The sequence below is a fragment of the Hypanus sabinus genome, chromosome 9 (assembly GCF_030144855.1).
Source record: "Hypanus sabinus isolate sHypSab1 chromosome 9, sHypSab1.hap1, whole genome shotgun sequence".
NCBI classification, from domain to species: Eukaryota; Metazoa; Chordata; class Chondrichthyes; order Myliobatiformes; family Dasyatidae; genus Hypanus; species Hypanus sabinus.
Window position 1 is genome coordinate 104,722,562 of NC_082714.1, and position 23,221 is coordinate 104,745,782.

A 23,221-nucleotide genomic window follows, 5' to 3' on the forward strand; every position below is an offset into this window, starting at 1 on the left:
CCAATGGTAAGATTCTAGCTTGGATAAAGCAGTGGCTGATTGGCAGGAAGCAAAGAGAGGGAATAAAGGGAACTTTTTCGGGCTGGCTGCCAATGACTAGTGGTGTTCCACAGGGGTCTGTGTTACACTGATTCTTTTTATGTTTATGTCAATAATTTGGATGATGGAATTGATGGCTTTGTTGCAAAGTTTGCAGATGATATGAAGAAAGGTGAAGGGGAAGGTTATTTTGAAGAAGTAGAGAGGCTACAGAAGGACTTAGACAAATTAGGAGAATGGGCAAAGAAATTGCAGATGGAATGCAATGTTGGAAAATGTATGATCATGCACTTTGGTAGAAGAAGTGAAAGAGTTGACTATTTTCTTAATGGAGAGAAAACAGAAAAATTAGCTGCAAAGAGACTTGGGAGTCTTTGTGCAGGATTCTGTTAAGGTTAATCTGCAGGTTGAGTCTGTGGTAAGGAAAGCAAATATAATGTTAGCATTCATTTCAAGAGGACACTCTAAAAGTGAAGATGTATTGTTGAATCTTTATAAAGCACTGGTTTGGGCTCCTTATCTTAGAAAGAATGTGCTGAAACTGGAGAGGGTTCAAAAGAGGTTCACAAAAACGATTCCAGGATTGAATGGCTCAGGGCCTGTATTCACTACAGTTCAGAAGAATGAGGAGTGACCTCATTGAAACCTAATGAATGGTGAAAGGCCTTGATAGAGTGGATGTGGTGAGGATATTTCCTATGGTGGGAGAGTCTCGGACCAGAACACACAGCCTCAGAATAGAAGGGTGTCCTTTTAGAATGAAGATGAAGAAGAATTTCTTTAGCCAGAGCGTAGTGGATCTGTGGAATTCTTTGCCCCAGGCAACTGTGGAAGCCAAGTCTTTATGTATATTTAAGGCAGAGGTTGATAGATTCCTGATTGGTCAAGGCATGATGGGATACAGGAAGAGGGCAGGAAACTGGGGCTGAGAGGAAAACCGGATCAGCCATGATGAAATGACAGAGCAGACTCAATGGGCCAAATGGCCTTAATCTGCTCCTATATCTTATTGTTTTATGGTCTCATTCATTTAACTATATTTGAGAAATTGATTAAAATTATATTTTGAGGAAACAGCTCAGCAAACCAGTTGATGCAGTTTGGGTGATGTCAATAATATAAATAAGAATGTAGAATCATTCATGATTTTGTCAATATAAAATATTATGAGACAGATACAGGCTATCAGTATTTATACTATACACAGCCTCCATCTTCTTCAGTGTCACTGTACCAGTAAAATCTTGCTTAACTGTATAATATTCTACAATGTACAATGCTTAATTGTATAATTCTCCAGCTTGCTTCTGAGTAAATCTATGCAACTGCCTCAACCAATTCACATGGAATGGAGTATAATGTTCTCAGTGACTGTCCAATCCAATTTATTAGTGACTCTAAAATTTAACTTTTTTCTCACTTGTATGAGCAGACAGCTTTTCATGCCTTATGAAATTTATAGGTAATTTTAAAGACCTACTAAGACACTGCAAAATCTTGATTTCTCATAACACCCCAGACTTCCCTGATAGCACTGGAATCATCTTTCTCGGTCTTTATTTGCTCCCTTTCATTCTGTAGTATCTTCATTCTTTTACATGGAAAGTAAGTTGACTTTGCTACCAAGTCATCTATTACTATTCTCAACAGCATGCTGTTGAGACACTATTTGAGCAGTTGTACTCAGTAAGGGGTCAGGTCTACCACAGTGATGTTATCTAGGCAGTCCCAGCACTTTGACCCAATGATGATGAAAGATCCAAGTCAAGTTAGTGTACCTTGACACTGGAACTTACAAATGTTGGTCCTCCTATGCACCTGCTTCTTTTGTCTTCTCTACTCCCCCCTATCCACACTATGATGCAAGACATTGGAGCATTTGCATTCTATTTCATAGCTTTTAACTCCAGCAGGTATTAAGCTTCAATGGTTCACAATTCTCAACATAACTTATCAACACTTACAAACAACCTGGATGAACTCAGCAGGTCCGGCAGCATCAGTTGAAACGAGCAGTCAACGTTTCAGGCCGAGACCCTTTGTCAGGACTGAAGAAGGGTCTTAGCCCAAAACGTTGACTACTCATTTCAACGGATGCTGCCTGACCTGCTGAGCTCATCCAGCTTTTGTACGTGTTGATTTGACCACAGCATCTGCAGTGTACTTTGTATTTACTCAACATAACTTATTTTTGTTGTGCAGTTATTTTATGCAGAACCACGTAAATCAATGACAATAGTATTTTAAACACATGTCAAAACCAAGCTGCCGAGTTAGTTATTTGCTTGGCGTTTAAGAGTCCTGTTACCTACAAATCTTGGTACAGAACCCTCTTATGTATCACTGGAAAGAATAATAATTATAAAGAGAGCAAAACAAAAATGTAATCTTCCACAACATCGTAACTCAAACTATGAGAATGCCATACATAAAAGACCACGACATTCATTAAACCCATTTCTCCATGCTCCACACTTCCCAATTAAGCTATCTTCTTGATAAAGATAACTACACTAAAAAAAAACACCAAACACTAAATTCTGAAAATCTCAAAGACATAAGGGAGAAACAACTTACAATTTTAACCCTCATATTCAAACTCACTTTAAGTGACTCTAGTAGATCCATTGACAAGTAACTTATTGTTACTCTTTGCTGATAGGAGATGCACTACTCATTTGTTGCCCTCCATTTATGTACAGTCTTATTCCTAAGCACTTTTTTATTGACCCTTTTTTTCCTGAAATTCTTGAAGAATTTAAGGCAGATTTCTAAAGTCCTGGAGGGAACTTATGAAGTTGGAATTAAGAAATAAGAATCTTTTATCAAAGAAATGGTTGAACTATGATTTATATTCATCAAGGAAGACAGAATTACAACTTATTTAAATAAAAATTATATTAGTTCTCGAAGTATCTACATTAATATTAGTCAGCATGAAACTGTATAACTAACATACAATAGTACCCATTAGATTGTGATCTTACAAATTTAAATAAAAATCTGTTGACAATAGTGTGTCAACCACTCAATTGGATGTGAGAGTGAGCTCGCACCAAATAGTCAATTATACAGCTAACAATATATATCTATTCAGTCTACTTAAATATTGAAGGAAAGAAAACTTTTATAAGGAACAACCAGCAACTACTCCAAGGATAAGCATGATACTTTCACTACAAATACAAAATGTAGAGAACAGTTCCATATCAATTATGTTTCAATTTAATCTCATCGCTAAAAGCCTTGTGGTCACCAGGCTTGCTAACATTCCCTTAATAATACATTTTAGTATTTTGCATGACAACTTACTGTATGTCAAGATAATTGGTTCTCAGTCCACTGTATTCTCCCTCTCTCCTTTCCTAAATAGTGGGGGGAAAAAACGCAAGAGATTCTGGAGATGCAGGAAATCCAAAGCAATATACACAAAATGCTGGAGGAACTCAGCAGGTCAGGGAGTATCTGTGGAAAGGAAAAAACAGCCTAACATTTTGCTCTCAGTCCTAACCAAGGGCCTTGACCCAAAATAGCGATTGTTTATTTGTTTCCATAGATGCTGCCTGACCTGCCGAATTGTGTGTGTGTGTGTGTGTGTGTTGGTGGGATTGCATCTGCTTGCATTCAGTCTGTGGGAACCTTCCTAGAATCTCTGGAATTTTGGAAGAAAATAACGTGCATCAGCATCCCTGCCTCTTTTAAACCTTGTGTTACAGGTTAAAGTCCTAGGACTTTATCAACATTTAGTTTCATTAATTCCATACATATTAACTTCTGTTAGCTTCCACATTACCCCCTATCAATGACATATATACAGAAAGATGCCAGTAAAAGGCCAGAAATATTATGAAGGATCCCACACACCCTGCTCATAGACTGTTTGTCACACTCTCATCAGGGAGAAGGCTATAGAGCATCAATGCCAGGGTTACCTAACTCAAATACAGTTACTTTCCCCAAGTAGTAAGGCTGATCTAAACCTCCACTATCCCCCCCACCACCAATACTTTATCATTCCCTGTCAGAATCATACTGTATATATGTATCACTCTATAGATGTAAAATTAGTCTATGTATATAAGCAGTCTTAAGTATTTATTTTAATGTGTTCTTTATCTTATTGTCCTCTTTTGTGCTGCATGAGAACTGGAGTAACAATTATTTTGTTCTCCTTTACACTTGTGTACTGGAAACGACATTAAACAATCTTGAGTTTACTCTAGACATTTTCTCCGCCACTGCTGGGGGGGGGGGGGGCGTGGGGGTGTGGAGGGGGAACGTTGTATCCTCTCCCAAGAAGACAGACAAAAAATATTTGCTTAATTTCTCTGCATTTCCTTATTCTCTATTGTAATTTCTCCTGTCTCAATCTGTAATGGAGCCACATTATCTTTTACTAATTGTTTTAAAAGTCTATATGAGCTTATGCAGTCTCTTTTATATTCTTCACTAGATTACTTTGATATTCTTCTTTCCCTTCCTTTGCTGAATTCTAAAATGTTCCCAGTTTTCAAGCTTACCATTTTTAGAGTCAGAGGGATGCAGTGCAGAGACACATCCATGCTGACCAAGTTGCCCCTTCGAGTTAGTCATATTTGCTTGTTCTTGGCCCATATCCCTCTGAATCTTTACAATCCACTAATCACTTTTATACAACATTATAAACCGCTTCTTTCAACTTAACGTGATCTTTAACTTCTCTTGTTAATCACTTTTTTTCTGTTGAGCTTTTGTATTAATAATATTTATCTATTAGTTGTGACATAGGTATTCAATTCTTTGTCTACTAAGAAACCTCTTGACGTACATTCTCGACCCACCTTAGCGAACCACGCCTCATGCCTTGTTTGTTTAGATTTCAGAGCTTGTGCTAGCAGCTGGGAATAGGCTGGGTAGCTTCTTCAACCAGCAGAGTAATGATGTGTGATAAATTTTCTGTGATTCAATGTAAAAGCTGAACTAAATCACTTTGAATCTTCATATTCAAACGAGAGGACATGATTTGAGAGTTAGGGGGCAAAAGTTTAAGGGAAACACGAGGGGGTATTTCTTTACTCAGAGAGTGATAGCTGTGTGGAATGAGCTTCCTGTAGAAATAGTAGAGGCCAGTTCAGTTGTGTCATTTAAGGTAAAATTGGATAGGTATATGGACAGGAAAGGAGTGGAGGGTTATGGGCTGAGGTCGGGTAGGTGGGACTAGGTGAGATTAAGAGTTCGGCACGGACTAGGAGGGCCGAGATGGCCTGTTTCCGTGCTGTGATTGTTATATGGTTATAAAATTCCACCATTATTTCTACTTAGTATTTGCTGTTATCCTGATGCCCTTTATGTACTTATTAAACATACTTAGGAGTACTTTATATAGCATCCATTTGTTTTCCTAAATTATCTTTCAATTTCATCGCTACACTTTCTTTACAATTTTTGCAACATTAATCTCTCAGTTTCTATGCATCGTCTCATCCAAAGGTCTCTACGTTTGGCAGTCCCACCCTTGTACTTTATTGTAACATCTTTACCCTGAACTCCGAGCATTGATTTCTCCAAATGCTCTGTCACTGATCCAGCTACAAGCCGTTGTTTAGAACCCACTTTTGTTCAATCATTTCTTGGTCTGGTAAAATGGCCTTCCCCAGTTTAGAACCTCAATTCCTTTTTCATCTTTTTCCTTTTGCCTAACTAGGTTAAACGCATCTAAACTATGGTATGACCATGGTAATGCTCTCCTAATGATACTCTCTACAACTAAATCCAGAATTATTCCCCACTCTCCTTGTTGAGTTTACTATGTATTGGCTAAATCAAATAAGTCATTCTCAACTTATTTTTACAGATCTGTGCCCTCTACATAATTTCACACTATTGTTGTTTATAGGATAATTAAAATTCTCTGCTATTGCTGTTTTTCCCCTCATTCTACCTGCATTTAAGCATAAATCCTTAATATAAACAATTGTTGTGCAGGTTGGGACTTTTCTCATTGGAGTGTAGGAGAATATGGAGTGATCTTATAGAGATATGTAGAATTATAAGGAGCATAGATATAGTTGATGTGCTGAGTCTTTTTCCAAGGGATAGGAAAACAAGAACTGGAGGGAATAGGTCTAAAGTGAGAAGGGAGTGATTTAATAGAAACATTTCCAGCCAGAGAGTTGTCAGTATATGAAACGAACTGCCGGAGGAAGTGTTGAGGCAAGCACATTAACAACATTTAAAAGGCAATAGGACAGCTGTATGGATATGAAAGATCTTAGAGGGACTGCATGGACTAAATGCAGGCAAGTGGGACTAGTTTAATCAGTGTGGTCCAGTTAGGCTTAAGGGATCTGTTTCCATGGCCCTAATAGAAAGCAAGGAACTGAGGAGTGAGATGCGTGAAACCTATCATGCAAACAGCCATTGAGTTGAGTTTACTACGATGATGTGCAGATACAATGAACATCTTTCTTGCAGTAACATCATAGGCACATTGCACGTAGATTCACCAACCACCACTTGCTTCTTGCCACTATTGTTTTGGCACTTGTCACAAATTCTGCACATTATAACTCACTCTTAGTATCTGCCTCGAACTACCTGGAGTTCTGTAGTACATTCTCAGTAGTGTAATGCCCTGCATTGGTCGTTTAAATATTTCACGGCTCAGTTTCCTGCCCATTACCTGCTGCTTTTGATTTGTCCACATTTTCAGATCTTTTTTTGATAATTTCACATATAAGTGATCATTTGAAACAAACAGTTTTGCCCTCTGGACTTGCAAATTGTGAGATAAGAGAAAAATGGCCACGTGCAATAATAGGAAAACAGCTTTCATTTAGAGAATTGCCTTTCACAAGCTAAAATGTCCCAAGGAAGGAAGATCTCAGGAAAAATATCAACAAAATTTGACATGGAACCAAATAAGATGTAAGGACAGGTGACTGAAGATCAGTATAATTATTTACATATTATTCACTCTCCTAGTTCAAGCCTCCGATTTCTCCTTTGAATTCCACATGTACAAACGTTTGTATATCTGGTACACAACAGGCTTAGTGCCAATTTTTTGACGTGATCACATCACGTTTCACCATGTTTCTTCTCGGCAAATCACTCTTGCATCATTCTAGTCAGCCAAAATATTGCCTACTGCTATTTCCCTCTATCAACTGTATTACTAAACCACCCCCACACTATCCTTACCATGAAAAACAAGTGCAAAGAGCTCACAGATTTTATGTTTTAATTCGTGTTTCTAGTTTGGCGACAAAAATAATGACTTTGAGAAGGTGGTGATGAGTCACCTTCTTTGACTACCGCAATGCTCCTGGTGAAGGTACTCCCACAGTACTGGGGAGAGGCAGCTCCAGGATTTAATGTTGATCAGTGATAATAAAGAACCAGGGGCACAGTTCAAGCCAGGATGGGTTGCAAATTTTAAGAGAAGGAGACTAACAACTTAATTAAACCTCCATTTTCTCCCCAGTTCTTCATCCCAATGTTCTTCTCATCCATGAGTGCCTTTGACATCAACATAAAGGGAGGAGCTGGCTTATGACTTGGTAGATAACTCTTACTGGTCTGATGAAGTATCTTGGCCCAAAAACGTCAACTGTTTATTCCTCTCCATAGATGTTGCCTGACCCGCTGAGTTCCTCCAGTTTTGTGTGCGTTAGTCTGACAACTCCTTTCCTTGTTTCAGGGTGGGGGGGGTGGTTCATCGCGCAACTCAAAAAGAGTTGTACATAGGTGGCTGCCATGCAGACAAAAAAAAATCAGCAAGCTGTTTTCTTCTGGCAGGTACCTCATTCTAACGCGTTAGTTAACTCTGAAGGTCGTTAGTTCGAGCCTCAGCTGAGGCAGCGTGTGTGTCTTGGAGCAGGGCACTTAGCCACACACTGCTCCTGCACGTTTATAGCGCAGTGGCAGCAGTTGGTGCAGTATCGACAAGACAAGACTCTAACCAGTCTTCATTTAGGGGAGTGCAGACAGAGGCAAATCCACAGCACCTTGGGTGAGTCAGCTTATGGAAGGTGATGGGAGGGGAAGGAGTACAAGCTGGAAGGTGATAGGTGAAGCCAAATGAGGGGAAGGTAAGTGGGTACCTTGGCAATATGTATAAGCACTATGTGTCCAGTTCTGATTACACAACTGAAGTGCAGTAAAGATTCTAGGATTGAAAGTCTTCAGCTATGTGGACAAACTGGACTAACTGAGATTGTTGTTCTTAGAACAGAACACAAGAAATTAGGACTAGGTCAGCTAGCCCCTCAATCTTTAAATAGAGAAAATACTGTAAGTATTCAGCAGGTCAGAAAGCATCTGTGGAAAGAGGTGCAGAGTAACTGTTTCAGGTGCAGGACCCTTCATAACATTCATTTTTTCTCTTTCCGCAGACACTGCCTGACCTGCTGAATGCTTCCAGCATTACAGATACCAAGATGCTTTGACTTTCACTGGGCCCTCGAGCCTGCATGACTATTCAATACGATCATGGCTGATCTGCCCCAGGACTCCACTCTCCTGTGACACTTCCCCACACTCTTAAGTTCCCCATCTTTCGAAAATGTATCTGCCTCCTTTTCAAGTATCTCCAGCGATCTGGCCCTGTCAATTCTATTAGAAGAAATTCTCATACACCTCAGTTCTCAATGAATACCTCAGAGAGAGTGGAATCAATTTGCTGTTTACACTGTGAGCTGCTCTTGTTGTGTAGCTCATACAAACCAGGCTGGCACCTTGTCATTACTAGGCCATTCTACACTCATTTTTTCCTTTAATGTATTCATTTTCTGAACCTGAAGTTCGCTGACATGGCCAGCATTTAATGCCGTGTCGAAAAAATGCCACTAATGCTGCAACCAGATAAAAGTCTGATGAGACCATACCTGAAATTCTGAGGTACTGTGAGCAGTTCTGAACTCCAGAAATTAGGGGGAGTATATTGGCCTTGATTCAAGGACAAAATAAATTACTGGAATATCGTAGCTCTGAAGCCAAAACCACACATTTGGTCTCCTTTTTTTTTGGAATTTAGGTTACTGGATCATTTGACTGGTTTTCAAGATGATATAGGAAACTGAGAGAACAGTTTTTGTTGATTGAGTAACTTTGTGCTGGGGGGGAAGGGTAGGGTGGGGTGGTCACTGCCAAGCAGTGATAGGAAACAGTTCCAATACGGTGTTTGGAACATTTTTTTCCTGAACATTACAATTGATGCTTGATTTCAAATCCCAGATTTTGGATAATCAAAAGGTAATTTGGGCTACGGGGCAACTATGCACTTTGATCTCACTTAATGGCAGAAAGGGCCTATTCTAGTTCTCCTGCATGCCAACACCAATGCCTAATGTCCTGGGCTAAACGTCCAGGTTTTGAGGGGGGGAGATTGGGGAGCTATTTGAACCTGTGGGCCACCACTCATTTGGTTTCTTGTTAACAGTGGCACCTCAAGCACACAGAATATCTATTCCCCCAAATGATGTTTTACATGTACACTATTTCTCACTATTTTGATATGCTGGACATCAACACTGAATGTAGATCACACTGAGGCTTCATATAGGTATCTGGACTTCTAATATGCTGGAGTGATTAAGATGTAAACTTCAAATATTTTGTCAACGTTTTCTTGTATCTCTTTGGACTTTACTGATATTTTGTTTCAGTTTATTAATATTATTATATTTGTATTGTACCACCAATGCATTTCCCCAGCTGGAATAATCCTACACAACGTGTTTGTTAGTGAAGGAGTGAATGGAGCTTGTCAGCTACTCTATACTCAAGTAATCTACATTCACTTTTGTGAAAATACCCTGGTCTGGTGTGTAATTTTTTTCCTCTTCACTGGTAGCTATTCTGCAGAGAAAAAAATACTTTGATATTATAATGACCTACACTTGAATGTACAAGGCACATTTCCAAATTCTGCAGAAGAAACAAAGCTCAAAAATGTGCTCAACAGTGAGGCTGACAGTAACAGATTCCGGGGGATAGAGATAGACCAGAGAAATAGGTAAACCTCTGAGAGACAAAATTTGACACAGTAGTGTGAAATGATTTGTTTTGTAATAAAGAAAGCCTCTTCACAAAATGGAGCCTAGCTACACGTATACAAATCTTTAAAGGTGGCAAGACAGGCTTAGCAGGCTACAAAAAAAATTATGTATACACAATCCTTTGAGCAACAAAGCAAGGAAGTAATGCTTAACATTTACAAAAGGCTAATTAGGTCACTGTGGAAAACTGAATTCAATTCTGGGAACCTCACTTTAATAAAATCTCTGAAAAAGCATGTAGTAGATGTTAACTTCCGATAATCGTGGGACAGAAAGAACAGAGAAGGTTAAGGGGAGATTTAGTTGAGGTCCTCAGAATCAAGAAGGACTTCGAGAGAATATACGAGAACCAGTTCTTTTCAGTGGCAGAAAGGCCAGCAGGCAGAGGAGACGAGTTTAAGATGATTAGCAACAGAAACCAGATGACACCAGGAATATATTTTTAGAAAGAAAGCAACGAGTCAAGCTGGAATGCAGTGCCTGAAAGAGGGACGGAAACTTTTGAAAGGAAATTGGATAAATAGTTTAAAGGGACAAAACTGCACAAGTATGGGGAAATAGTGGGGATAAAGACAAACAGCTTTCAAAGAACTGACAACCCCACATGGGGCAACTGACTTCATACATACTGATTATGCAATTCTGTAGATCGTTGAGATACAAGTTCATTTCTTTCGGGAAGAAAATCAACAACAAAATTCTACTCAGGCTAGGCAGCAAAGGCTTTTCTTCACAAAGGCCAAGTAGAAATTTGGAATTATCTCCCTCAAAAAGCCATAATTTCAGGAAAATTAAGATACGATGTTGAGAGATGGTGAGAGAATCAAACAAGGTTTAGTCATGATCTAACAGTGTCATAACAGGCCATGGAGCAGGATGAACTATTGCATTTCTAATCTTCTCACGTTCCTGAATGCAAGTAATGGATTTAATGGTAAGGATTGCTTGGTCTCTGTATTCAAGCATTTCTGCCTAGTCTACTTATCAGGCAATAAAAGAACTTGTCAAAAACAACAAAAGGAGCAACTTGTATTTATGTGGCATCTTTAACATAAATTCTAAATGTTTTGTGAATTGGAACTCAAGCACAAATAGGAGATAATTGGACAGATGACCAAAAAAAGCTTGATCGAAAAGCTAAATAATGAGGGACGTCATAAAAGCAAAGAATTTTTCAGGAGATAGTGAGGGATTAAAGCCCAGACAACTGAAGACACAGTTGCCAATGGAGAAATGAAGATAGGGTGTCAGAATCAGAAGAGACAAAGTTTCTGAAATGTTATAGGTGGCATTGAGTAAAGTTGAGACCAGACCTGGATCATGGAATTTGAAAGCAATGATGGAGAGCAGAGGTGATTTCCAAGAGTGTCTAGAGCCAGAGAGACAGATGTGTGCTATAAGGTCAATGCCATTCCACCGTACATATTGAGTAACAACACTAAGAACCTGAGGTCTAAATTCACTTTCTATAATCCCAGTGAAATCACCAATATTCTGGGAATGACACAGTAATGTGGCAGAGAGCAAGCACTTAACACTTGTTAGGGCACAAAGGCGAAGAGTTCTTCCCCTTTCTTTTCCAGTCCTAAAGAAGGCTCAAAACGTCAACTCTTTATTCAGTTCCATAGACGCTGCCTGCTGAGTTCCTCCAGCATTTTGTGTGTGTTGCTCTGGATTTCCAGCATCGGGAGAATCTGTGGTGTTTTATCATTCCTCCACACTTGTTTTCTATCAACATTAATCATTGTGTCCTTCTGCCCAAGGCAAAGGTTGAAAATGGTTTATGTTGATGTTTAAGATTTTTTTATATGCTCCTTTGAATTGTTTCCATAAAAACAATCAACATACTTGGCTATTTCCTTTGTGCTGGTTGGCATAAGCACTACATGATAAAATTCTATGTACCTTCTCACCCCTGCCCCACCCCCACTACACTTGAATTTAAGAACTAGAAAACAAATAGTTGCTGTACAAATCAAAACTGAAGGTATCTAGAGGACAGAAAACAGATCTGTTCCAATTTCCCACACCTCCCAAGAGCTCATATCTGGTATTTGCCAATTCTCATTATCAGATGAAAAGAGCCTAAGCAGGATCTCCCCATTCCACAAAAACTCTCCACATGATTTGTATGTTTTTGCTCTGGAATAAGACATCTGCTTTCATTCCAAAATTCCTCCTCCTGCCTCTCTTTTTTTCCTCTTTATCAATAGCACAACTATTTCACAGTTCAATTAGGTATGTGAATTCAGTGTAATTTCTCCCTTAAGAACTTCAAGGAATTACGTCAGAAGGTTAAAATCCATAAAAAGTGAAAAATGACAATTTCAAAGAGGATCAAGTTTATTAAAAAATGCCATGATTTAAGATACATTTGATATTTTAGTTGGTTACACAAGCCACAGAGTAAGCATTCAAGTGCAGTTTAGTTACAAAATCAGTATCATTGTTAGTATTAGTATTAATTCTGTTAGAATTATGCAGGAACTAAAATTTGTGTTTCTTTGTACTCTGCCTTCACATTATGCCAAGTTGTAATACTTGCACGGCCAGGACACAAGCTTATTTAGGATTACAAAATAGACCTGCTGATCAAACAAGAACTCTTTGACCGCAGGGTTCTCCATTTTGTGGTATTTTGCTTTCCTAAGTGCACAAGGTGGATACGATAGGGTCTTTTAAGAGGCTTTTAGATAGGTACATGGAGCTTAGTAAAATAGAGGGCTTATAAGTAAGCCTAGTAATTTCTAAGGTAGGGACGTGTTCAGCACAGCTTTGTGGGCTGAAGGGCCTGTATTGTGCTGTAGGTTTTCTATGTTTCTTCCTGGAGTCTTTACCATTCTACAGAAATTATCAACTAATTGAGAAAGACAGAGTGGAAAACTTCCCTGACTTTTTCCGTCTATTCTTGGTTCTGCTCAGTGCCTCCCCATTTCATTATAGCTCAAATCAGAGATTAAACCTCAGGGGAGCGAAGACAGATCCGTTCAATTACTGACCACTGTGAGGCAGAGCGTTTCAGTGCTCCAGCACACTATGTTGCCCTTCAAATTTATGTTAAGATTAGCACCCAGATTCTGCTTCTTGGTTCTTCAAAGCTGCTAAATCATTAGAGATATCCAGGCTGGTTAGATCGTAATCAAAACCTACATTCCTGTCAATCCCAGTAACCTTTCACCTTCTTGTTTACCAATGCTCTTAAAAATATTCAAAGTCTCTTCTGCCACTGCCCTTTGAGCAATAATGAAATCTGACACCTCAGTAGCTGCTTTCCTGGCACTTGCCTATTCTTGCACACAATAGGCCTTAGCAGGTCATGAATTGGCTTGGTACCTCAGTGATCTCTGTGTTCACCCACTGACATCAGATGAAACTGTGACAATGTGAGAGCTGCGCGTGAGGCTCGAACTCACAACCTCAACATTTCCCAGAGGTGCATTGTTATATCTAGCAGTCCCTCAGGATCAATGATGAATTGTTTCCCTGGTTTTGTGTGTTCTGAGGCAGCTCGGAAGATCAGTGGGAGAAACTCAGACTCTTCCACAGATAAGGTGGGTGAGTGGGTGGTTGTAATGTGATATGCTTCTACCACAAAGAGCTCTTGATATGTGGGCTCATTCACACCATCCTGAATCTAATTACTCCATTTCATGCAGTCATGGTCCAGAGATTCCCAGATTCTGTGAACACTACCTCATTTTTAAAATATATATTATTTCTGTTTTTGCATGGCTTTTAATCTGTTCTCTATACATACACTGTAATTGATTTACTTATTCGTTTTTCTGGTGTATTATGTATCGCATTGAACTGCTGCTGCAAAGATAACAAAGTTCACGACACCTGCCGGTGATACTAAACCTGATTCTGATTCTGAGATCTACTATTAAAGATAAGGTTTATTTGCTTTTTTTACGTCAAAATATACAGTGAAACGCATTATTTGCATCAAATCAAATCAACGATAAGGACCTCACAGGAGTCACCATGCTTCCAGCGCCACACACAGAATGCTCACAACTCTCTAACCCTAACTTTAGGGATGTGGGAGGAAACCCACACATCACAGGGAGAAAGTACAAACTCCTTAATAGGCAGTGGTGGGAATCGAACCCTGATCTTACAGCTCGTGCTGTAAAACGTCACGCTAACCTCTTCGCTAGCACGTAGTTTGACTGTTGCAGTTCCTCAATGAATATCCTCGAATCTTTTCCTCTGCCTCCCCTTTCCTGGCAGAGCTGGCATATTGAAAGGAGCAGTGAATTTTACATTCAATGTCTACCTTCACTTAGAGATGGCTTCTGAGATACAGGCCTCTAAAGCACCATCATCTTGTTTGTTGAAACCTTAGAGGGCTAATGCAAGAGAGCTTGTCCCGATGGTGGAGATCCTTAATGATCCTTCTTGAGGCTTAACCTTTCGGAGATGTTCTCAATGGCAGGAAGGCTTGTGTTCATGATGGGACTAGCTTAACACTGCTGAATGTATTGACCAAATGAAATTAAGAATGTAAATGGTTTTGCACTGTTTTTCTTTCTGTATATATTTCATTATGATCACATTTTATTTTTGAAAAATAAAAAAGTGGATCCTTCACTTCCAAGGCTAAGGTCCTCTGCCAACCTGCTCCCACCATATGTACTGTTCCCAGACAAGAAAAGTTCACAACAGCCTGGAGGACAGGCATCCCTTTCCTTATCTTGGGAGCTATTTCACTGCCCACTTCAGCATGCCAGCTCTGTCATGGTAAGAGATTGCCAGGTAGACAAAGGAAAAGATTCAAGCATATACTTAAAGCTTCCCTGAAGAAGTGGAATATTCCAAAAAAGCCAAACATAGAATCAGCTCAGATACTGGATTTTACAAGTACACTGAAGCAACTGATTATTCCAGAGACACTGCTAAAAAACTGACAGCTTCACAGTCACTGATACTATGATTTAGTAATTGAAATTAAAGTTCCCAACTATCCTCCATGAGATTTGAACTCTCCAGCTGAAAGGACCAGGCTGCTGGATTCAACTCTAATATTTAACCACCATGCTGTGATACCAAGTTGTATTTTCTTGCATAATTTCCTTTTAACCATTGCAAGTGGCTATGGTGTGACAGAATGCAAAGATTATAAGATTGTTTCACCCCAAACAGCAGCACCTTTCCTCCACATGTGTAACATATCTTACATACATATACCTAGCAGGAACCTGCGCCTAGAGCAGTTTCCACTCTGCTGCATTGTCACTGTGACACGCACCTATTTGAACATCACAACCCACTTTAAGAATTCCAGCTATTGATTTGTTACCCACCCTCTGTAAATAAACTGAGAGAAAAAAGGCTAATAATGAAGCTGTAAGATGTTCAATCATAGAGTCTTTCACATCCATCAATTAGCCACATATACTAATCTCCTTTACTAGCACAAAACCTGCAGTCTTCTGCACCTTAACTATTTGAGTGCTTGTTTCATTTCCGATTAAATGTTGAGAGTATCTCCACTACCTTCTCAGATAGTGCATTTCAAATGAAACCACACTCTGAGCGGGCAAAAAAATTCTTCCTCAAATCCCCTTCAATCCCTCTCAGCCCTCTTCATCGCTTTCATCTCTTTCTGAACTGCTATCAGTGCTCTCCAACTAAAACTATAATGTAAATAAGCAATAAAAAACTATTGCAGAAAAAGTGGAGGACTAAGAGCATGACTGATCCAAACAATAAGTTTGTAAAATAAAAGTCTATACCAAATGCCAGGTTTTTTTTTCACTTGGCAGCACTTGTCCAAGTGAACCTCTTCTCAAGATCTATGAACTATAATTCCACTAAACTATAGTCAGGGAGAGTATAAATATAGCAGAATTAATGCATGTTTCAGGCTGTTATAAGAGTAACATTTGGTGCAGGTAAGCATCAGACTTTTAGATGCTTTCCCACAAAAAGAAAATGTTGATTGAGTAGAATGATGCAATATTGGTTTCTGAAACCAATTCTGGAAATATGCACCCATAAAATACCAATCTTGGAGATGTTAGAAACAGAAATAAACCACTTGAATGATGACACTAGTTTTCACAGCCTGAAAGATGATGAATAGTAATTGCACTATTGTTTGTATTATGTAATGTACATTTAAATTATCATCTTGAGAAAAAATATATAAGTAATTCCAGTTACAAGTAAAATTCCAGGACTTTGGAATGAAGACAGAGGGCTGGCTGGGAAATTTGACCACATTTTTTAAAGAAATATGTGGTGGTTGTGGGAAATTCTAACAATTTTCAATGTATTACCCACTACCAGTCGGTGACTCTTCCCTACATAGTCCTGGTCCTTCCATAAATGTTCAGCCAATAAATAGCATACTGACCCAGGTTAGTGAAAGTCTGGAGTACATGTCTAAATTAGGTCAGCAAGTGCAACCCAGTAAGTAATTGTGATTCCAAGTTTTCACTGCTCTAACATAGACTCCAGTGAGGGAGGTGATGTTGAATCAAACTTGATGCTTGGTTGAATCCTGTCATGTGTTTGTGAATGCCGTGATGTGTTTTCATTGTGGCTGTGGATGCACCTATGCAAACAAGTGCTAAGTATTAACACTCTTGATCTGAGTCCTGTACTTAAGCACCAAATATCTCATCGAATCTAACCCTGACAAATGAGGTTGAGAAGAGTTTATTGGAAACATGGCTATAAAACATCATGAAATCCTGGTTAATCGAGGAAATACCCCAGGAGCACTTGGTCCCATCATTAACTCAAGTTCTCTTCAATAAACGGCTTATAAGGCTCACTGGAGGAAACCACTCCAGCCTCCCCAACGTCTGCACTCCTGCTGCACCATCAGAATGCGCTTTCAAATCAGGATGGAACAGAATGGGACCATTCAACCCCAAGATACTGCTCTGCCATTCATTTAAACAACAATTGACATAGGCTTTCAATTACAAAAGCTGGTCTTTACTCTGAATTTGCTTTCACTCTTGCCTAAAAAAAACTGATATATTAAGAATATAATTTTTTTTAAACTGATGCAAACCATGGAGTTCTTTAACCTTCTCCTTTGCTTCACCTATTATTCCACTGGGTCCCCTAATTTACTGATCCTTTCTTGATCTCCACCTTGAGTATACTCACAGTCCAAGAATAGTTCCAAAGATTTACAATATCCTGCATGAAATAGCTTCTCTTCATCTCTGCGTTGAATAGCTTATCTTTTATACCACGCCCCTCAACTCAAATACCCTGACTACAGGGAAACGGATTCATGGCATTTACTTTATTGATTAAGTGTCCAGTGAGGTCCCCTCTTATCTATCAGTGATGGATATACACCAAGATTGTACAAACACTCTTCTTCCGCCAGCCTCTTGATCCTGAGGATCAATCCTGGAATCAGTGCAGCATAGATTTTCAAGGCCAGCATATCTTTTCTCAGAAGTGCCCTCAGCTCTCTGGGGATTTTCTTTAGGTAAGACCCACATAGGATCATTAAGAATTCATTACTTTTTCACCTCAACTCCCTTTCAAAAATGCCTTCCTTAATCGGTAGCTACGCCTACATGTTTAATTTCTCCATTTCATGAACCAGCACACCCAGCCAGGTCCTTTTAACAGTTTCTCATCATTGAACAATATTCTTTTCTATTATTCATCCCAAGCTTACATTGTATTTATTTGCTTTTATTTAGAGATACAGTACGGTAAATGGCCCTTCCAGCCTAACGTGCCCACGCCACCCATTCACACCCATGTGACCACTGAACATGCTAATCCATACTTTTTTGGAATGTGGGAGGAAACTGGAGCACCCAGAGTAATCCTATGCAGTCACTGGGGGAACGTACAAACAGACGGGGGTGAAATTGAACCCGGGTCACTGGCACTGTAACAGTGTGATGCTAACTGCTATGCTATCATACCCGCTCATAATATATTCTGTCTTCTAGCTTGTTATCTGCTCAATTTATTCCTTTTCAAACTCTATATCCCCCTTACAACTCGCATTCCCCCACCTCATCATAACTGGAGATGTCATATGCTATATTTTCATCTGTCATTCAGATGGCTTGTTAATCAATTCAGGCTCAATACAGATCAATGTGTCTCCCACTAATGGCCACTTCCCAATCTTAAAGAAATTGTGTTTTCTTATCTTTAGTGAATCCACTTATCATGATATGTTACCTCCTACTTTGCTATAACCTTTTATTTGTTAGACTATCATATCCCTTTTAAAGCACTCAGTGGCCACTTTATTAGGTACACCAGCTCATAATGCAAATAACCAATCAGCCAATCATATGGCAGCAACTCGATGCATGAAAACATGCAGACATGGTCAAGAGGTTCAGTTGCTTTCAGACAAAACATCAGAATGGGGAAGAAATGTGATCTAAATGACTTTGAGTGTGGAATGATTGTTGGTGCCAGACATGGTGGTTTGAGTATCTCAGAAACTGCTGATCCCCAGGGATTTTCACACCCAACAGTCTCTAGAGTTTACAGAGAATGAAACAAGAAACAAAACATCAACCAGTGAGCGTCAGTTCTGCAGGCAAAAATGCCTTGTTAATGAGAAGCCAAAAGGGAACGGCCAGACTGCTTCAGGCTGACAGGGAGCTACAGTAACTCTAATGACCACACTACTACAGTGGTGTGTGCAAAAGTGCATCTCTGAATGCACAACATGGTAAACTTCGAAGTAGCAGGGCTGCAGCAGAAGACCACATTGGGTTCCACTCCTGTATCTAATATCATGGCCTCTAAGTGTACATCTATACCAGTTCCTCTTCATCCAACTTGCTGGTCATAGCTTCAAAAACACATGCTTTTATCAAATATGATTTCCCTTCTGAAGAAAATACTTACTCTAATTATATAATGAATTTACAATTATCTGATACCAAGTCCTTAATGATAGTGATAAATTCCAACAATTTTCCAACAGCTGATATCAAATTACTTAGTCCAGATTTCCACCTTTCCCAAATGACAACCTTCCAAATCCACTGAGGCTATTCTAAAAACTAAGGAATTCTGGAAAACCATCCCTAATATACCTTTTGCAGCCTTCTCTGTGGGCTCATAGGGTTTGGGGATTTGAAGAGCGTTCATTTGCCATTCAAACCCCCCCCCCCCCACCTCAACTTCTTCGGCTTTCATTCTTCACTGTCATTCAATATCTCAGTTCTTCACTGTCATTAGACCCAAGCTTCTGTTCTAATCATGTTGCATGTAATCTGCAATCTGCAATCATAACAGTAACAAATATTTCCATGATGGGCACATTTCTTTTTCCCCTTCAGTAAATTTACCTGCCATTATCCCCAAGGGAACAACGATTAATGTTACTTGTCCGATCGACGAAACTGTGGAAGCACTTGAAATCTTTTTCTAATTTATTCTCATAATTCAAATTCTTCCAGTTTTTGGTTAATTATTGTTACTCACTATAAATCTAATGGCCTACTATTTATTTAACAATGCAAGATTTAATCCTTAAACTCTTCAGAGGGTATTATAATTCACAACAGGATATACATGCATCAGAATCAGAATTAATATCACTGACATATGTCGTCAAATTTGTTAACTTTGTGACAGCAATACAATGTAATACATGATAAATTTTAAAAATGAATTACTGTAAGTATATATGTATATTAAATAGTTAAATTAATACCCTTCCCTTGGACAACATTGGTGGCGTAGAGAAGGGAGACTTGCAGCTTGGGCAGCTGCCGGTCTTCCATAAGGGCTTCCTAACCACTCGCAATGATACATGTCCTTTTGTTACCTTACCTCATCTGTAATGATACTACATCTTGTTCTTCAAACCAAAGATCATTCTTCACTCACAAAATGCTGGTGGAACACAGCAGGCCAGGCAGCATCTATAAGGAGAAGCATTGTCGACATTTCGGGCCGAGACCCTTCATCAGGACTAACTGAAAGGAAAGATAGTAAAAAGATAGAAAAGAGATCTCTTACTATCTTTTCTGTCAGTTAGTCCTGATGAAGGGTCTCAGCCCAAAAAATTGACTATACTTCTTCCTATAGATGCTGCCAAACTTTCCAAGGTGCAAATCCATGGTCTTTTGAGACTAATGGAGGCCTAAAGTTAAATTAAGATAAATAGTGCAAAAATAGAAATTTTTAAAAAAGTAGTGAGGTAGTGTTCATGGGTTCAGTGTCCACTTAGAAGTCAGATGGCAGAGGGGAAGAAACTGCTCCTGAATCATGAGCGTGTGCCTTCACAGTTCTGTACCTCCTTCCTGAGGGCAACAATAAGAAGAGGGCATGTCCTGGATGATGGGGGTCCTTGATGATGGAAGCCGCTTTTCTGAGGCATGGCTCCTTTAAGATGTCCTGAATTCTACGAAAGCTAATGCCCATGATGGAGCTGATGTATTTTATAACTTTCTGCAGCTTATTTTGATCCTGTGCATTAGACACCAGCCCACACCCCACATACCAGACGTTGGGTGATGCAGTCAGTCAGAATGCTCTCCACAATACATCTGTAGAAGCTTTCAAGTGTTTTGGGTGACAAATCAAATCTCCTCAAGCTCCCACTGTCTTGCCTTCTTTTCAGCTGCATCGATATGTTGGGACCAGCTTAGATCCCTCAGCGATATTGAAATCCCAGAACTTGAAATTGCTATTAATATTTACAGAAATATTTTGGAATTTGCTTGCTATTGTTTGTCTACTTCTCCAACCCTTTAACCTACTTTAGCATCCTGCATACCCACATAACCAGGTTTATTGATCTCTGACTGAATTGAATCCCTCTTGAACTACACACAAAAATCAACCATGGTTTGATCAAGATTTGCCAAAGGAACACTGACCCTTAATAATAAATAAACCCAGCTTCATTATTGCAAGGTCTGAAATTGTTTTGTGATACACTGCATTCAAACACTGTTGCAATACATTTAATGAACTCATCCTCTGAACTACTTTGGCTGAATTGATTTCCCCAGTCTCTATATTAAAAAAGAAGTCTCCAACATTTATCATTATTACCTTTGCTACTTGTGTTTCTTGATTAATCCTCTCTCCTGCTATCGTTAAGGGCTTCCTAACCACTCGCAATGATACATGTCCTTTTGTTACCTTACCTCATCTGTAATGATACTACATCTTGTTCTTCAAACCAAAGATCATTCTTCACTCACAAAATGCTGGTGGAACACAGCAGGCCAGGCAGCATCTATAAGGAGAAGCATTGTCGACGTTTCGGGCCGAGACCCTTCATCAGGACTAACTGAAAGGAAAGATAGTAAAAAGATAGAAAAGAGATCTCTTACTATCTTTTCTGTCAGTTAGTCCTGATGAAGGGTCTCAGCCCGAAAAATTGACTATACTTCTTCCTATAGATGCTGCCTGGCCTGCTGCGTTCCACCAACAATTTGTGTATGTTGCTTGAATTTCCAGCATCTGCAGATTTCCTCGTGTTTGATCATTCTTCACTACTCCCTCATGCCATCCTTTATAATCTTGGGTAACAAGTACCCATTCTTTTTTTCCATTTTATCTCTCCTTTCTAAAGAATATTGCCCAGCCTTAATTGTTAATGAGAGGTGGTGGTGAGCCATCAGTCTGACAGGTGAGGGCACTCCCAGAGCCAGTTGTGTACAAAGTTCCAGGCATTGAATCCAGCTTTAATGAGAGAAGACCAATATCTTTTCTGCTCAGGATGATGGTAATCCCATGTGTCTTGTGCCTTTATCCTTCTGAGCAGTGGGAGATCAGTGGTAGGTGTTGCTGAAGACTGAGTTAATTGCTACGATGAACATACAGCACTGTGCAAAACACCGAGGCTCATATATGGTATGGAGCTCGGATGCCTAAAGCTTTTGCATAGTACTGTAGTAATTTTATGTATTACACGGTACTGCGACCGCAAAAATAAACAAATTTCATGACATATGTGGAGTGATGATAAAGCTGATTGTGATATGGGTCTCTGTTGTGGACTGAGAGTGGGAAGGGGGACGGGAGAGGGGAATCATGGTTAGGAAAAGGGGAGTGAGCAGAAACCACCAGAGAGACATTCTGTAATGATCAATAAACCAACTGTTTGGAATCAAATGACCTTGACTGGTGTCTCAGGGCTGGGTGTGTCTGCACCCGTCCCCCACACTCCTCCTCTGCCACCTGTCCCACACCCTCCTGTGGCACTCCACCCTCACCATCCCCAACATCCTGCGCTCCCACCAGCTTTACTGACTTGTTCTCCACTCCATGTTGATAAATACAGCACTGTGCTGTACCCTAGCTACAGTATATATAATGCGACATTTCCAGCTGAGATCCTTCATCAGGATTTGGCCCGAATCGCTGGCTCTTTATTCCTCTCCACAGATGCTGCCTGTCCTGCTGAATTCCTCCAGCATTTTGTCTGCGTGTTACTTACTCTGGATTTCCAGCATCTGCCGAATCTTGTATTTATTGTAAGTGGTAAGATTATTTGTGGGTATCGGGAGTTAAGTCACTCACTGTGGTGAGCCCATTGCCTCAAGAGATGGTGATCTTGGATGATTTGATGATGGTGGGTCATGGGGAAGCGATTACAGCCTCTGTAGCCATTGCCAAGCGTTTTACACACTTTGCTTGTCATTCACTACTGGATGAGTTGTAAGTGACACTAGATTCTTCAGAACACGTAGTGGAAGTGAGGCACCGAATGAAGATAGTTATACCTGGAACACTGACCAAAGGAACTCTGTGCATCTCCTTTGGGACTCAGTCAGTTGCTATCAAACTAATCTTGATGGATGTTCAAACCACCTTGTCCTTACCATCCTTAATGTTTCTTCCACATTGAATTTAACATGGAGCACCAACCTACTACAAAGAACTCAGCAGGTTTCCTGGACTCCCTTTGGCCTGATGTCAAGAGACTTCTTCAGACTTTGTATCAATATCAAGGCCACCTCCTTCTGACTGGACACCTTTGTGTTGTCCACACTGCTCACTCCGTCCTGCCAAAGGACAGGACACACTCAGTAAAGAATGATGCCCTAAATGTGACAACATTGATCTGTATCTGAGGGATGTCTTTCCTAATTTTGTCATGCTTTCCCCTCTCTGAATCAGGTGCCTAGGTCAATGGTTTTATTATTTCTCACTATTGT

The 23,221-nt window shown here is 39.7% G+C and overlaps 1 protein-coding gene across 1 annotated transcript in view; it reads right to left on the reverse strand.

Annotated features, from left to right (window-relative positions):
* LOC132399693 (guanine nucleotide-binding protein G(s) subunit alpha) overlaps positions 1 to 23,221 on the reverse strand; it is a 303,414-nt gene that overhangs the window by 177,643 nt on the left and 102,550 nt on the right. The window lies entirely within an intron of this gene.